The sequence below is a fragment of the Arvicanthis niloticus genome, chromosome 8, assembly GCF_011762505.2.
Source record: "Arvicanthis niloticus isolate mArvNil1 chromosome 8, mArvNil1.pat.X, whole genome shotgun sequence".
NCBI classification, from domain to species: domain Eukaryota; kingdom Metazoa; phylum Chordata; class Mammalia; order Rodentia; family Muridae; genus Arvicanthis; species Arvicanthis niloticus.
In genome coordinates this window covers 54,084,973-54,103,845 of record NC_047665.1, presented here as the reverse complement: position 1 = coordinate 54,103,845, position 18,873 = coordinate 54,084,973, and positions in this window count along the sequence as shown.

The following is an 18,873-nucleotide window of genomic DNA, read 5'->3' as shown; positions in this document are numbered from 1 at the left end:
GACTGTAAAAAAAAAAAAGATTAAATATAATAATAAAAAAAGAAAAAAGGAAAAAATGTAAATGTTTCCCAAACCCAGTTACCCTTCCCCTCCCATTTCTCTTCTGTGTCCTTTTCCACCACTGTCTGTTCATTTTCTACTCATTCATATTTTCTCTGTTTTATGCTTCCTCAAGCAGCTTGCTCACTTGATGCTTTCCCTTGTATGCTGTGGTATCTGTCTTTCTCACTGCATAGCCGACAGGATCACTGAATTTATTAACAGCTCTGACTAAACTGTTAGAATACCATATTATCAAAGTCATTATAAAAGTTACTGTCACTCTATTTATTAAATGCAAATATTCTATGATTGAACCACATCTGCAAATGAAGAATTAGAATAACATAAAGGCCATGGGAATGGGAGATTCACACAATTTGAAGGCATTTGAACTTACATTTAGGACATGATACAAACACAGCACAGAAGTATGACCTGGAAGAATGGCACATACCTATTTTATTGATATGCATACCTAAGTGATGGCAATTATCAATCACAAGAAGACGTAAATATAAGTGACAAAGAGGAATTTGTTAAAAATTTGATATAGGATCATAGTGGGCTAATAAAATGATCTAGTCTTTGATTCAGAGTTCTGGAGTGGCAGTATTTAAGGCAATTAGATTAGAGACCTTTTCCAAGAAAAGAAAAGACATTTTATACATTAGATGAAGGCTTCAGAAAATGAAGAAACAAAGCTAACAGCAATATGGAAGTGTTTGATTTAGTAGACACAGCAATTCCTGTAAAATGCAAGAAGAAAATATGGCTATAATATCCCTTCTGCTGTTATAATGGCCAGTTCTGTTAGGGTACTGGACTTATGGGACTGACATGTGCACAGTGTCCACATGGACTTATGGGACTGACTTATGCACACTGTCCACATAAGGACATAGCTATGGACATTTACCTTTCAGGGAAAAAAAAAGATGCAGGAACACAATTACTAGTCACAGACCACGGATCTCCTCCTGACCCCCTAAAGGCAAATTTTTGGAAGCCCCATCTTATTCAGCTACATCTTCATTTTGTTTGCCAGGGACAGTGAGGAACATTCTGTCCTTGACAGAAACTCCTGAAAATAACCACAACAATAATTTCAAGATGTGAAGTTTCCTACTTCTGGCTCTTAATTCATGCTTCTTGTTAGCCTGATGTGATATCTAATCGGACTGAGAGTCCTGATTAGCATAACCCCTCACAGCTTGTCTTCTGAGCACTGTCAGCTTCAGCTTAATTGTAGTAGCTATTTTTAAAGAGCTGTAATTAAAAATAGTTTTGCAATAGGACTGCTGATTGTCCTAATGCACGTCCCTCTTAGACATCCATCAATGGCACTGTGTACATGGCAAGGATAGCATGTTCACCATGCCAGGAACAAAAATACCTACTATTACTATTTGGCAGGGATTATTATTAATGTGTATTAATTTTTCTTAATGAGTATTAATGTGAACCCCAGAGATCTGCAAAGGAGGCTCAACAAATTTAAAGTTCACATGATCTACATGGTGTGAGACAGGGGTCAGAGACCAAAGAGAAATTATCTTCACATTCCTCTGGTTTCCAGAATCATCTATGCCCCTCTGTTTATAACTAAGCATGTGAGCAAAACACAGATGAAAAGAATGTTTAAGTCTCAAGAATAGGAAGTACATATTTTGACATGACTTTCTCATAAGTGCTATTACTTGTGTTTATATTTATTCCTTGGGATAGGTCAGCACTGTTGATCATGAGAACAGATTGTTTTCCATCTCTAGTACTATGGGGAATTATGTTAGCCTGGCCTGTTTCTCTTACTACATGTATTAAACATTAATGTTGGTATTCTATTTTAAAAAAGAAGAAGAAGAAGAAAGGTCTATGTGTCTCTACTTATTTAATAGAATATGGAATAACTGCGACTGAAGTTTGACCCATGACCAGTGTGACACAAACAGTGAGACATGACGGAGACCCCACTGGCAGAGAAATAATGATCAATATTCCTGCTTTAGGGTTCACCACCCCTTTCTGGCTCCCTGTCATTTCCACAACCTAGTAATGGAGTTTTTGTACTGTTAGGCCTTCACTGCATATTTCTAACAAAATTCCTATTTATGTCAGTTATGTAGTTCAAGACTTACGACATGTTCAACAAGAGAGGAATCATTCCTGGTACAAAGAACCTAGCTAACTACTCAAAGCTAATGGAGTCACGGATATTGAAGGAAAACCTACAACCACTGCTTTACTACACTAAAATAATCCCTAACAACTATCTAAACATTTGTTCTTATATCCACAGGTAAATGGACTCTTTACCCATCATCAGGGAAAATTACAATTCATTACATAAAACCACAACCAATCCAAACGCAGAATGATAAGCCCAGTCCTAATAGATGCACATACAAAACACTTTCGCACCCAACAATCAAAGAACATTTCTGAAGAATAGGCAAAAATCTTCTAATAGATAAAAAGATCAGTTAGTTTATTGTGAGGTTGTGTTTTCTGGTAATGTCAGAAACTACATCCACAAAGTCTCATCAGTGTGATGGTCCAAACATGAGCTAAACAAAACCAACACTAACAGACATGCCAAGCTAGACAGACAGTATTCTGAAACATTCACTAAGCAACAAAGAGTCTATTTTCTGGACATTTACTCCAGTCTAGCAGAAAGGGAGTTGGCATAAAATGATGCAACTATTATCAATCTGCTAATCATTCACATACAGACCACATGTTTCAGAGAATTTCCAGCTTTCCTTTCTGCTGTTGGTGTAGTGCATCATGACCAAAGAAATGGCTTAGAGGAGAAAGGGCTTACATTAGCCCACAATCCCCCGTTTGGAGTCCATCATGTCTGGGAAGTCAAGGCAGTAGGAACTTAAAACAGTTGGTGACATCACAACCATAGAGAGAAGGAGTGTGTCAATGTTTATCACTCAGACCAGTTTTCCACTCTTATCTGGTCTAAAACTCAAATTTGTACAATGGTGGAGTCCATAATAGAATGAGTCGTCTTTCCACAGAATCAATATGATTAAGACAGTTACCCACAGGCCTGCTTAGAGGCCAACCTGAGTTAAGTTATTGATAATCACTTTTCAGGTGATTCTAGGTTATGTCCAATTGACAATGAAAACCAATGCTCAAAATGTAAACAGGTTCCTAGTCAGATCTTAAAATTTGAGCACGGTAGGTGTGGCCTAATCACTAGCCTACCAAAATGAGAGAACTTTCTTTAGCAGCAATGTATGGAAAATAGGTCAACAAAGAGAAGGGGACACATTCTGTGAAGTAGGGAATGTACCAACAATTTACAGTGGTGAATGACACATGCTAAGAACTCGTGACACCGCTGACAGCCAGGAAATAAATCAAAGCACAATTTTGCAGGGAATTGAATTCTGCTAACAGACGAACAAACAAGAGTTGTGGGGAAGAGCCAGATAGTCCTATACACTGATTCTGGGCTTTGAAAATACCCTAAAGATGATCAAGCTGAGCCTTCCTAGATGTCTATGTTATGTTAAAAATGCTAATTAAAGGTTATAATATATGCCACTTGTTAAATATTAGAGAAATTTTAATACAACAGGTATTATTATCATAATTCTCTTCAATTTCTCTGTAATAGGCTTTTAGTTCAATAATTAAAACACTAATTTTAATAGTAACTTAATAAAGAAAACCTTCATATTGTTATTCATACAATGGTACCCCAGGACAGCTGGGAACAGCCAGTGGCCTGAATGGAAGACTTAATTATATAGTCTCTTTAATACCCGAAAGATTCAGACCAATATGATTTGTTTAGGAACAATGACTAATTCCATGGTGGGCCAGTTTCTCAAGGATTTAAATCTAACACAAGATCAGAAGGCCATGGCATGCCTTTGAGTGAAATGAGACACTTCTACCCTTTGTTTTTAAGCAGGCTGTGTATATGCAGTAATTAATCAGACTAATTTAAAGAGCTAGACGTTTACATCAGCATCCTTAGACTTCCATGTTGAAAGTCTACATTCTAATTCACCAAATTTTCATCATTTTTACACTTTAAATTCTAAATGTTAATAACCTGATCATTATCTGGAATCGTGGTTCAGACCCAAATCTTAATACTCCAAAGACAGGAGTTTGAGACTAGCTTATGTTGCTCTGTGCAATCAAATAAATATGTAACAAGAAAAAAAAAACATGAAGAGGAGGAACATAGTGGAAGAGTGTGAAGAATGAATTAATGAATGAGTGAATGAATGAATACAGAAAAGGGAACAGATGGGGAAAAGGAAAAAGGAAAAGAAAAATAGTTCCATCGTTTTAAATTTTATTTACTCGTGTGTGTGTGTGTGTGTGTGTGTAAGGGCATGCACATGTCTCTCTGTGTGTCTTAAGACAACTTGAAAGAGTCAGTTCTCTTCTTCCACCAAGTGGGTGCAGGGAAATGGGTCTTCAAAGTGGCAGCCAGTGTCTGTATCTGTTGAGCTATATAGCAGATGCAAGAAGTTTCAGTTTACAAATTAATTTTTCTTAAGATTTGTTTAAGTTTGATGCTCCTGTAGAAAATTCTTTTGGGGCTTTATCATGTCCCTCATTATGAAGTCCCATATTTTTTTTATATTACATAGATGAAACTCTTTCTTATTAGAAAGAATAAGAAGTACATCATACATCATTCAGACTCTTCTCAGGCTACTGTGGAAGCCTCTAAGAGGACAGAGGCCCTGGTCTTTAGGAACATTCTGTGTGGAACGTGTTAACTGCTTCATGGTCACTGAGCCTGCAAAAGAAAATACTGAGATTTCGTGAAGGTCATAGTTGACATAACATCAAAGAAATTGCGTGGGAATGAGGATATTTTAATTTCATTTATTTCAGTGTTCTCTCAGGGTTTGGGGTGTTATTCTAAAATGATTACCCCAGATTATAATAATGATAATGATGATGATGATGATGATGGTGATAATTTTATTGTTATTATTATTGCAAAAGAGAAAATATTCAATAGGAGACTGGGGATCCTATAAAAACAATGTTCTTATTCTCAACAGTAAGATGTGGACTAGGTTCACATTTTCTAAGAGCCTTTTTGTTACTAAGATTTCATGCAGTGCATAGTTGTGCTCTTCAATTTCTCTATAGCTTTAGGGTAAAACAGCAGCTTTGCAACTCTAAAAGGATATAAAACTCTAAAGGAAAAAGATGCAGTTTTTTCTTATGGTGGAGTCCAACCATGAAATCTTGTTGCTCCCTTTAGTCCTGGTGTATATTGGTAACATCCAGAAGATAAATATTAGGAGGCATATTTCAAGAGTACAAGTGGAAGGAACAGATAATGGGCTTTAGAGAATATAAGTCTTAGTTGTACATGCTTATGAAAATGTACCAGGAAGAAAGCAAATCCACCATAGTGCAATTAAGAAATTCAATATTATATTTTCAAGTAAAAACAAGCATAACTATGCTAGTGTCTATCAAACAGTATTCTTTATAATTTGAAAATTCATAGCAACAAAACATTCTATGCTCAATTTTTGATGAAAGATAAAGTGGGAGACAAACTCAATTTTTAAAATATTCCCTCGTTGAGTCTGAAAAGTTTAATTAGTTGGTTTTGAAAATATTTTAATAATAATATTGTCCTTTTTGAACCAGCAGAAAAATATGTTTATATCTGAGGTTGTTACCTGATGGAGGTAGAACCCTAGTGTGTATTGTACTAAGTCTTTCAAGAAACATTTGCTGTACTCTAAATCCTGTAAGTAGAAATGTGATCTCTTTCTGGGAACAAGGTGGGGAGAGAGAATAACAAATATAATCATGTTAATCACCAGACAGAATCCTAATCCAGAAAAACTAGTCTTAATAAAAAGTGGCCAATACAGAGCTAGACAGAACACCACGAGGAGAGGGCAGATATTAGAGTGGACGTTGATGGTCACCACCTGAAAATAAGCTGAGGTGAAGAAGAGTTTGAGCTCAAACCACGGAGAAACATCACATGGAGGATACTTCAGTTTGGAATTTAAGATTCTAGCACATGGGGAAAGAGGTTCCTTCTAGTTTAAGCCATGAAATATATATATATAAGCATGAGGATTTATTGCTCATTCAAAGCACACATTTTTGAGCCAATAATATATAATTCAAAACTTATCTTTGCTACTTTACTATCTTTTTTTTTCCATTAAAAGGGGTCACATTTGTCATTATTCATTAAACCCAATAAGATGTTTATTTGGACAATTGTTTTCATCAACAAAAGACTGGTGTATTAATGGAAAAAAATCATTTAAAAATTTTGACATCTGCTTCTAAAACTGTCAAACAATATGAATAAGATTGTATGTGGAGTAATTCTTTTAAAATAATGCGACTTCCAGGTCATCAGCACTGTCCACATGGACTGCACCAATCACTTCCTAATGCAATGCAGTTGCTGGGTAGTGTTTTAGCTTTCTGCATACCTGCAGAGAACTTGAGTCCATCTCTACCATCATTAAGCTCTCTCTAGGAGTATTGTCTCCTTAATACTTCTCCATCCTAGCATCTTCATTTATTATTTACTAAGTATCAAATTTAGCAGGAACACTTGAGCCAAAGTGTGTAATGCATTTGCCTGGATGTAGACATTCTTTCAATCATTTTTTTTAATTCTGAAAAATATAAAAGAAAAGAATGTCTTAGAAATGAAGTACCTACCTGACACATACTATTTATCAAAAATGTGAAGTCTTCAAAGTTGCAGACTTACAATCACTTTCATTTTTAACAATGGTATTGCCAGAATGCTGCTAGAGTGCCCATGAGATATTTTCTCATTATAAGTTTAATAATACTATATATATCTAATATGTTTATAAATTTATATGACTAATAAGTGATTATTGGGGAATGTAAAAGTATAAAAGCTGGCACAGAACAACAATAGATTTTAAATTTATTTAAATGTAGGATTACATATTCACATCTAAAATGATGTGGTATATAATCAAAATCAACTTTTTAATGGTACAGTATGTGTAATTACTTCTCACCTTAAATAGGCAGCTTTTACAAGATTATTTAAAAATGGAAACAAGAAAATAATTAAAAACTGCACAATTGTGTCGAAGTGAGTTCATTGAAACGTTATCAGCATTAGAAAGTTGATGCCTTTCTCTTGATTAATAGGACAAATTATGTTAATGATAATGCTGGAATTGGCTCTATCGACTTGGGGGGGGACATTTAATGACATTGTTTCACAACTAAGGCTACTGTAAGATCAATTCTCCAGGAAAGCAAGTCAGCAACAAAGTTGCTGGGGATGTCCTCATAGAAAACAAATCTATTCATGAAAAACTTGTACTTCTATGCTACATGCCATCCTGAACAGAACCAAAATATGCTTCAGATGCTCATGGAAAACAGCAGATCATCAACAGAGTAAATAATTGCAAGAAATCAATGCAATCATTTTCATAGTTAATACTAAGTTAGCTGTGTAGTTCTGTTTTAGGAAAAGATGGAACAACATGGAGGGATTTGACCATTATTGCTTGAAATATTCTAGAAAGGTGGGCAGAATATATGAGTAGAAGATATCAGTAATATGAAAGAAAATGGCCTCTAGGAAAGCAGAGAAATTGGGGTCTCTTGGCTGCCAAACAATGGGAAGGGACTTCAAAAGTGGGTGAAGGAACTCAATAAGTATTTCTTCAGGAAAGATATGAGAATGACAGATAAATACAAAATCCACTAATGTCACTAATTACAAAGATGTAATTAGGACTCCAAGGAGATGGCTACAGTTTTACATCTCTAACATGTTCTCTCAAGAAACATAACCAGAAACACGTTTCTGTGGTTATAGAGACATTGTGATCCAATGCTAGGGCTGTGGGGGGATGCTGGAGCTTTGAAAACAGTATGTATGTGAGATCTTTAGAGCAGTAAACGTATATCTATCTTGTAACCCAACAGTTCCACTTCAGAGTACATGTCCAAAGCATGGCTTAAAAGAGATATGTGTGTCTCTGTGTCTAAGCTTAGACAAATTTTGTTCACAGTAGCTAAAACCTGAAACCTGTTACTCAACAAAATGAGATATATGATAGATATAGAAGTATCAATGACAGATCATTTATAGATAGATAGAAAGATGATGGATGGCTAGATAGGTAGATAGATAGATAGATAAATAATAAAGATACTCTACATTAGAATCCAGCAAAATGTTTATACACTAGAAGGGAAATGACAATATGCCCAAAATATTTAGATATTGTCTAGAGTAAGAAAATGTTATACAATCATTTGACAGAACAAATCTGTTCTTGGCACACATTCTAAAATGATTTTATGTGACTGAATATACATACATAGATGACTGCTTATATTAGCAAGGTTAGCACTGAAAAAAGAAAAGATATCAAAACAGTTCAAAATTTATAGAAAGAACAAATTATAGAGCCCCAAAGCAACAGCACAATGCTCAGCAGTGAGGATCAGCAGGCAGGGCCTGGTTGATTGTGATCATCACACTGAAAGTGTACTGCAGCATGATTGCATCTATTTAAAGACAAAAGCAGACCAAATGCTTCTATATTCAGAAAAACTGAGGTGAAGCTAACTAAGGATGACCAGAATGTAAGCAAGGTTGTGCATGCCAGAAAGAGGCTCAACACTATGATCTCACTGATGTCCCTACCATATACTATACCTTGAGACGATTACAACAAAATTCTTTTTTTGCTTCGAGCTGTTTCAGTGCCATGTCATACACATCTCCGTGCACATCACATTTTACACTTAAAGTTGTAATTGGAATAGAAGCCAACTCCCAACTTAATAAAAAGCAAGTTGATAATACCAAGTGCTCTATTTTAGAAGCCAGCAGTAAAATATAAACTATCATTTTGGAATCTTAAATCTGAAGGGGAACTTTATACTTCCTAGATTTATTCTTTACCTAATTAGGAATGTTATCTATGATTCTGTCTACCAGAACTTATGAAACATAGATGGGAAGATAGCAAAACAATTTGGTAAGTCTAGATTCATTTGGGAAAAGAACTAATATCTGGAAAGTATTTTTTTGTTCTTAAATTACTCATAAACTTGTAAATTCTTTAAAGCAGGAAATAAGATCTAATAAGTAATTAATAAAGCACAGTTTTACTTATATATTATTTATCTTCTTATTTCAAATGTATGAGTTAAGAGATAATGGGGTATTGTATTACAAAACATAGAAATCAGATTATGATTCTATGGTTTTGAACAGAGACTAATTATAAAGTTTGGAATAACACTCTAGGCAGAAATTTAACATTTACTCCACCTTTTTGTGAAACTTTAAGATAGAAAATTTGAAAAAAAAAAAAAAAAAAAAAAGACACGCATGGTGGTTTATCCTTGCAACCACACTGGTAACTAATCAGAGAGACAGGAAGGTCCCTGGACTTGATGTGCAGCCAACCTAGCAGTACTTTGTGAGCTTTCAAACAATGGAAAATGTGTCTCAAAAAAAAATGTGAACAATACTCGAGAAATGAGCACTGAGCTTGTCCTCTGAACTGCAGACACAATGCACACATGTGCCCCTGAATAAATATGAACATATAAGCATAATTCCATACACAATGAAAAGAAAATAAAGGACATGGAAAATGATGTTTACATCAAAGCACAAGCACAAAAGCAAGGTAGTTAAAACTCCAGCGGGAATACATGAGAGGAACTGCAGGCCTAGGGGAAAGCTATAGAACAGTGGTTCACAACCTTCCTTTTTAAAATTTATTTTATATTTTATTTACATTTCAGATGCCATCCCCTTTCCCCATTTCCCCTCCCTAGAAAACCCCTATCCCATGCCCCCTTTTCCTTTTTGCTTTTATACAATTTTTTAAAATGTTAATCAAAGGCTTTATAAACTTGGTAATGGTCAATCAGAAGTGTAACCCAATACCCAACCTAGATATATAAACTATCTTTGACTGGTGGAGACACGTGAACATCTGCCTCCATGTCCCACCTCTTTCTCTCTCTCTCTCTCATCACCTAGCTTCTCCTCTCCTTCATCTTCTCCTCTCCTTACTCCATCTCTTCCTCTCGGTACTCCTTCCCCCTTAGCTCCCCCTACATATCACCCTTCCTGTTAAAATAAAACTTTTCTCTCAAAATACAATTAGAGCATAATTACTCCTAATTGTACCAGTGAGGTACAAGATGGTCCTAATACCCAGTCCATCATTTTGTTGACTAACCAGAACCTCTGTCATCTGTCCTAACTAAAACACTTAGTTTTGAACCTGGCTTTTTTCTTGGCTTTAGAATGAATGTCAGCTGAAAACCATCCACTCAGATCTTTTCTCTCGAAGTAAATTGCCAGGATTGGCTATGAGACTATAGGTCTTCAACCCCATCAGAAATCCAGAATGATTCCTAATGCTGCATCACTGTGGCCCCCAACCCTAAAGTTACTTTCATTGTTACTTCACAACTGAAATTGGCTACTATTGTGATTCATAATGCAAGTATCTGTGGTTTTGTGATGGCCTTAGGTGATCCCTGCAAAGCAGTCCACAAAGGGGCTGGGACTCACAGGTTGAGAATTGCTATGTCCACTTGATGTCCACTTGAGGAAAAAGAATTGTTTTCCTTTGGACGTGTTGGCTCCTAGTAGGTTGCCTATGTCCCAGTGGCTGTCCCCATGGCTACATGCCTACAAACAGCCCTCAATGGTCTCGTGTGTGTGTGTGTGTGTGTGTGTGTGTGCCCACGCACATGCATGTGTGCATCTTTGTGTGTGTGTACGTGTGTGCACACATGCACATATATGCATGTAAGAAACATGGACCTGAAAATCTTAGAGGTTTTGAAGGGGAGGAGGAAAAATATGATTGTGATACTTCGCATACAAGCATGGACTTTCAAAGAAGAAAAAAATCAATCTAAGGAGAATAAAACATTTAGGCACCTGTCATTATAAAAAGAGAGCTCTCTAGAAAGTATAAAGGACTACACCTTGATCTTTGGTTTCTCTTCCTGTAGAACTGTGGGAAATAAATGTCTACTATTTAAACCATCCAGTTTGGGGTGCTGGATGATGACAGCTCGAGCAGAATATGGTTTAATAGATGGTACACTATTTGAATGTGTATATAGTCAATATCAAGGTTGGGTGCTGACAGTCACCACAGGGAATAAATGTGTCACAGGTGTATGTTTAAAGTTGCATCTTTACTAAGCAATTATTGCCATCACATTATTATTTGCACACAATTTTTCAATGTTAGACACTTTAGATCAAGAGTGATATATTTTCCAGTCCTGTCACCTGCCAACCCTCTCCTGCTGATATGCAGTTTACATGTGCAGCACCTAACAGAGGCTCTATGGCAACTAACATGATGATGAATGGTGAACCTGTAATGCAATGTTGAATACAAGACTTTTTAGAAGCAATGCTTCAGAAAGAAATGATGGCGCTGAGGAGTCACTCTTCAGACATTTAAAAAAAAAAAAACTCCCAAACTATCAAAAATAAGTGGAGCCTACAACAATAATTCATACTTCATAGAAACCCAAAATTAGAAAATGTTCAGATAACTACTCTATGTTTTATCATTAGAAGATAATTTGGGAAAAGGAAATATGTTCTTTACAACCTCTATATTCTTGCTATGTATATGACTGCTTTAGATTATTGATGCTGTGGATAAATTTGGAATTCTTCCTTATTGGGAAAATATAGTATGGTACATTTGGTATTCTTTCAACTCATCCTTCAAAAATATGAAGTAGTCTCTGGGGTTCATTTTGTTCAAAAGTTCTCGATACGTGAAACTAAAATTCATGGGAATTCTTGTGCTGCAGGGTAGTTCTCACTATAAATTCTGATATATCAAGTATTTTGAAAGTATAATTATAACAATCAAAATGTATTCTTCATTATATATATTATTTTTATGTTACCAATTTGTGTGTGTGTGTGTGTGATATGAATATGTATGTTGGGCATGCTCACATGTGTATGTTTGTAAAAACCAGATGTTGATACTGAGTGTGTCTATCACTTTCCATCATATTTTTCCACACAGAACATCTCACTGACGTTGTGGTTTAAGTAAGTACACTGGCCAGCTAGTAAGCTCTTAGGCTTTTTCTGTCTTCACATCCCCAGCTCCAAGACTACAGATGAATGCTGGCAGGCCCAAGTTTTATGTGAATACTGGCAGCAAATCTTGGGTTCTCAGGCTTACATAATGCTTTACACACTGAGTTCTCCCCTGTATCATTTTGATAACCTACATATTTATATAAATTTTAGAATTTAACAAACAAAATGGTCTCCCTAAAGCAATATACATAGCTGACTAGAAGTTTGTACTTGAATTATTTTATTATATTTCCATTCTATTATTTATTTGAATTATTTATTTTAGTTTGTGAAGGTTTGTTAAATTGTATATACATGTAATGAATGAGTTTGCATAATCAGCACTCTCTTTCCATTCAGGAGTAATAAATGCATGTATCTATTTTGGAAGCCTGGAGTCGTTTCTATGTACAAAAGCTTTTAGAATTCTCTTAGAGCTTTTCCTCTACCTGCTCTGATAGCCAGTATTTAGATATCAATAATTAACACAGGCAAGGAAATAGTAGGTTGACATATCATTTGTCTTAATGTACAAGATCAAGGTTTGATTTCAAGGATTGAAAGAGAAAAACTCAGAATGGCATATGGAGTTGACAAGTTTGATTAGAACATATGGAAGCAAGGGGGGTTGTAGACCTTACCCACACACATAGTCACAAATGCCAGAAGTAACCAAGTGAACACTTGGCCTCCTCAAATGGTCAAAGAAAGACAACAGATCTTGGATAAATATTGATGTTTATATTAACCACTGAGAGCCTCAATGCTTTATTTTAAAAGTATAAATGGCTTATTGAAAAAAGCACTTCTTTTTTTTTTAAATTTATTTATTTAATGTATATGATGAGGACACTGTAGCTGTCCTCAAACACACCAGTAGAGGGCATCAGATCCCATTACAAATGTTTGTGAGTCACCATGTGGTTGCTGGGAATTGAACTAAGGACCTTTGGAAGAGCAGTCAGTGCTTTTAACCACTGAGCCATCTCTCCAGCCACTGAAGAAAGCACTTCTGAACTACTTACACTCTGCAGACTGTTTTCAATAACAAAAAATATCTGATTGGGAAATGACAAGATATTAACATGGTCTATGCCTGTTTTCACACTACTACCAACTCTAGATCACTTTGCAGTAGGAACAGAAATATTTCATTTTCTAATTATAATGATCAGACTCAGAACAACTTAACTTTGTCTTGGAGTCATCATGTATTAGTCTCTCATTTATGTGGGCGTAGGATTCAGTCTAGACACCATCTGCCACAAAGGCTAATATTCTTCCTTCCAACGGACTTTCAGGATAGTGAAACCATCCTTCCCACTTGGTATTTTGGAAAAAATAAAACATTACATAACGTGGATGCCCCATTAATTGTATGAATGGTTTGATTTTACTGTACTACTATGTTATTCATGCAACAATATATGTAATGAGAGTAATATGTGTGCAGTTTATAGCAACTTCATGAACTGCCATTTCATCACTGTTGATCAGACTGCACTGGTAGAAGAAAAATCATTCATATTTTCACATATAAAAACACTAAATTGCTTTCTGAAATTGTTTTTGAAAATGCAAAGAGTCTTTGTGGCAGCCATATGTACAACATACTACTATAAAAGTAAAACATATTTATATGGGTTCTTTAACTCACTGTGTAAAATAATTTAATTGAGAACATTCCAGTCTGTGATCCTGGAGGAAAAAAATGCAAATTGGAGACTAAGGAAAATAGTGGCAAAGAGAAATAAGCATACAGTCTTATCTTAATTCTTTCTTGAGGTTATAATATAATTACAGTGTTTACCCCTTCACTTTCCTCTTTCCAAACCCTTCTTGCCCTCATTTCATATCTATAACATTGATTCCTTTATTAATTATTGTTACATTCACATATATACACATATATACATGTGTATATATATACACCACACACACACACACATACACACACACACACACACACATATATATATATATATATATATATATATATATATATTTCTAAATATAACCTGCTCAGTCTGTTTCTTGTTACTTATAAACATCTTCCCACCACATTTACTTTTTTTCTTGTTTTGCCTGGTTGTTTTGTTCTCTTCTATGCTTTTTGACTCAAATGGTATATAAATTCATCTTCAGATTCAATACTAATAATATTTCTAAACTTATTAGAATGCGTTTGCACACACACAAGGTATTAAGTAAGCTAGGGAAAATATAAGATACAGATACTTAACAATTTTCCTTGTATTCCAGAGTTGTCTGTCTTCTAAGACTTTCATTGTTCAATGTATTAGTGTCATAGAAAAAGTAATTTATCCCTTTATAGAATTATTTCCTGAAGTTTCTATATTATACCACCACAAGTGTGGTGCCTTACACAATAAAATTGCATCATCTCACAGTTCTAAAGTCCAGAGTCTGAAAACAAGGTACCAATAAGTCTGAAATTTAGTCTGTGCACCTCTCTTAGCTTCTGTTGTTCTCTGTGCTGTCTTTGGAATTCTTTAGCTTGAAGATGCAGTACCCCAACTTCTCTATCCACCTCTATATGATATGCCCTTCTGTATACCACTATTATTTTAATCAATCAGTCATATTGGATAATGTCTCCAATATCTATATAAAATTAATTCATATATATATGTATAATCCCAAAATCTCATGTAAAATACATTGCATGTAAGAGTAAACAAAGACTGGAGCACAATGGGTAACAACACTATTAATGCTCAGCCATGAGGGTGGACACAATAGATAATCATGCAGACTCCCCATCCCAGACACAAGTAGATACTCGTTCAAGACAAAGCCATACTTTACTGAACATGTAGATATAGCAAAGTCACCCTGTTTTATATTTAACTGTATTCCTACTTCAGGAGTTAACAGATGAGCTTTTTTGGGAATGGCTGATAAGAACATGATAAATTGCCTGAAGTATTTCAATAACTTGCCATAATCTAGCACTTTATGCACAAGGAATTATGAATGAATCATGCGTGATGCTCCTTAAAATTTGAAAACAATGGTATTGAAAAATATATTTCTCTTTGTTTCTATCTAGGGGATTAGATAGTTGTAGTAAGTTGGTATTACCATCCATCAGTCAAAGCCATCGTTCACTGTATTCAGAACCCATGGTAGAGCGAATTGTAAAGACTTTGTCTAAGGTAGATGTAAAATGTCAAAAGAAAATTGCTTTAGTTAGCTAGTTGTTCTTCAGATTTACCAATGGGAAAGCAGCCATTTATTTTTTCCATGTTAATTAAATTTAACAAAGATCCCTGTTCCAAATATTGAAAAAAAAAAACTCATATTTTCGAATTAGTGTTGATAATTTAGTATAGTGATTTTCTTTCAGAAATAAAAGATCCTCTAGGAAATTAATGTCTCTTAAGACCATGTCTTCTTAGACATGGCGCCCTCTCCAAAAGCTTTGGTATTGTGTCATTAGCTTTGCATTTTTCATTGCTATCAACTCTTTATGCTGCAGTCTGAGATCAGATTCCTGAAACAGAACAGACACAAAGTAAAAGGGAATCAGTGGGTCAGGATGTCTTTGAATACTATAGCAATAACAGGTGACAAGCTAGCCCAGAAGTTGTTGCCATTTGGTCAGGTACCCAGGTGAATCTCCTACCCTCAAGTTAGAGAAAGCAAATATAAACTCTCAGCAGAAGTGTGCAGGCATCTTGATTGACATATCCAGGACAGGAAGAATCAACACTCCTGTTGTGCTTCAGAAATATTGTTCAGGTTCTACTCAATATCTGACTTAATTGCTGCTTACTATGGTCATTCAAAGAGCACATGCTAAGTGCCCTTGAATGTTCTCTTCATTATGAAAGTGAAGGTATTGGGTCTATTCAAGGCATGGCTTTAAAATTGTACCTCTCACAGAACACATAATAAACCACTTTAATAGGGATATCGTAGAATGCCTTTTATGCTTTGAATGCTGTAATAAAAAAAGGCAAATTTTCACAATTATGGGAGGGGAAGGTAACACATGGGGCAGAAGACATTCATATATACATATCTGAAAAGGCCATAGTTGCATTTTATTAATAGACATGTTTTGATTATAACACAGTAACTAAATTGGAGGTAAAATTTGTATAAAGATGGAATGCTATGTAATGATGTAATGAGATGCACGTGCAGAAAAACCAAAGTGATCATTTTTACCTTCTTAGCCTTGGCTGAAAGAAGGCCATTGTCATTTACTTTACAGTCTCTTCAGAGATAGGAGGAAAAGAAGAGAAAGTAGAGAAGGAGGGAGCTGAGCAAGGACAGAGAGGGAGGGAGATAGGGAGGGAGGGAGGGAGGGAGTGGGAGAGGGAGAGGGAGAGACAGAGACAGGGACAGGAACAGAGACGGAGACGGAGACTGAGACAGAGACAGAGAATGTGAAGCAGAGAGAGGCTTCCCCTATACAAGCCCAGCAGGAAATTTGAAACAGGAAGGTTAAGAATAGAAAGGCGATTACACCAGGGGCTAAGGAAGGAACAAAGGCTGGCAGAGTACAGTGGGAAAATCGTGACTCAGACCTCCCAGGGTGACTATGCAAATGAACAATGAGTGAGAACGCTTGACAGTCATTTCCTTGAGAGAAGTTAAAAAAAAAAAAAAAATAGACGTAAAAGGAACTCAACTTAGAGGGAGTGATCCCAGAGGGAGCACAGCCTGGGATCTGGAGCATTCTCTAGTGGTGAATCAGTGACTTGGAGCCCAAGTGTCAGTGACAAGTAAAAGAAGGGGCAGGCTTGTCACCCAGGCTTTTCCAAAGTGATCTACAGAGACTGAAAGCTGTCTAAGGTGTGTCTAAGATGGGGAATTCCTCGTGTGTCTGCGAGGTTCCCATTTCTTTTCTTTTTTTTTCTGTTCAATAAAGTTCAGATATCTGTGTGCCATAGAGTTTCCCTTTGTGACACTTAATAAGAATCTGTCTGGGTGTGCCATTGAAGATTAGAGTAAGCAGGACAAAACTGTCAGCCTCTGCTTGAGATGAATGGATTCAACATAGAACTACGACTAAATAAATAAATAAATAACTGAAATTTTGATGGGTTTTAGCTATCCAGCTTTAAAAAGTGTTTAGTTTACAAGGTAGATATCTAAATATATCACTTGAAGAATTTTGTAAAGGACTAAAAGACCTACAACTAACTGAAGGATAAGATTTCTAACTGTATGGGATGTAAGAGGCTAGAGTATGTCATCCCAAAGTATCTGTGATTGTGAGCTGAGGACCTGAAGTGGCTACAAGAGAGGTTCCATCTCCTCCCTGGCTTTGCCTAAAGGTGGAAAACAGATTTACATTGAACCATGTATGCATGGAACATAGCTTTTTTGTTGGGCTTAGTTGAGACAGCTAGCTCTGGGCTATTTTGTACTTAACATAAAACACCTGCTGTACATAAACAGCACTTTCCCTAAAACCACACTATGAGAAAACACATAATTAACGTACATCATTAGCATCTGAAAGCCCATCTTCCTTTCGGAGTCACAAAGTTTACACAAGGCTATCATGTTTGTTAGCAGGTACTCAATTTAGAAGTGTCAGGATAAATTGGAAGTAATGACATAATATAGAAATAAGTTTATATTAGCATATATTTGAACTAAGAGACATTTGAATATAGCTGACCACCTATAAAGAGAAAATTAAAATGAGACCAAATCATGCTGCAGAATTATTAACTGGCCCCAAGTAACTTTTGGACATTTGGCTTTCCACATAAAAGAAACAGAAACTGATTAGATGTCAAATATTTTCTATGACGTTGTCACCCAACACTAGCTTAAAGGACTAGGCGAAAAAAATGATCACAGTGTTTGTTTGCATCGATTATATTTTAATATTATAAATATATCATTTCCCTCTTCCCTTTCTTCTAACACTCCAATATAGCATGCAACCCCCACAAATTTGCTGTCTTTCAAGGTCATAGTTTCTTTTATTTAATTGTCATTACACGTATGTGTGTTTCTGTCTTTTTGTTTGTGCAAGTCTCGAAATACAAATTTACAGTCTGATCAGTGTTCATAATGTTACTTGTGTGTATGTTCTCAGGGCTGATGATTTGATGTTGAATAATTAGTTTGTGTGTTTTTACTGGGTAAAGACTATTTCTCCTGCTTTCAGCATACCTTAGTTACTTGTAGGTTCTTGTCTAGAGTTTAGCCTGATGAGCTTTACCCCTTCCCACATTAACATAGCCATTGGAGCCTTCCTTAGTTAGGTCATGTTTTGGCAGCCATGTTGGTGAGACTTCCTGGGTGTAGCTTCCCTCCCTTTTCTTTCTTTCTTTCTTTTTTTTTTTTTTTTTTTTTGTTTTTGTTTTTGTTTTTGTTTTTGTTTTTGTTTTTGTTTTTGTTTTCTCTCCCCTCCTCCTCTTGTCCTCTGAGAGGGTAGAGGCCCCCCTGGGTATAACCCTACCCTGGCACATCAAGTCTCTGCAGGGCTCGGTATATCCTCTCCTGCTGAGGCCTGTCAAGGCAGTCAAGCTAGAAGAACATATCCCACAGACAAACAACAGCTTTTGGGATAACCCCCACTCCAGTTGTTTAGGATCCACATGAAGACCAAGTTATACATCTGCTACATCTGTGCAGGAGGGCCTAGGTCCAGCCCGTGTATGCTCTTTGGCTAGTGGGTCAGTCCCTGG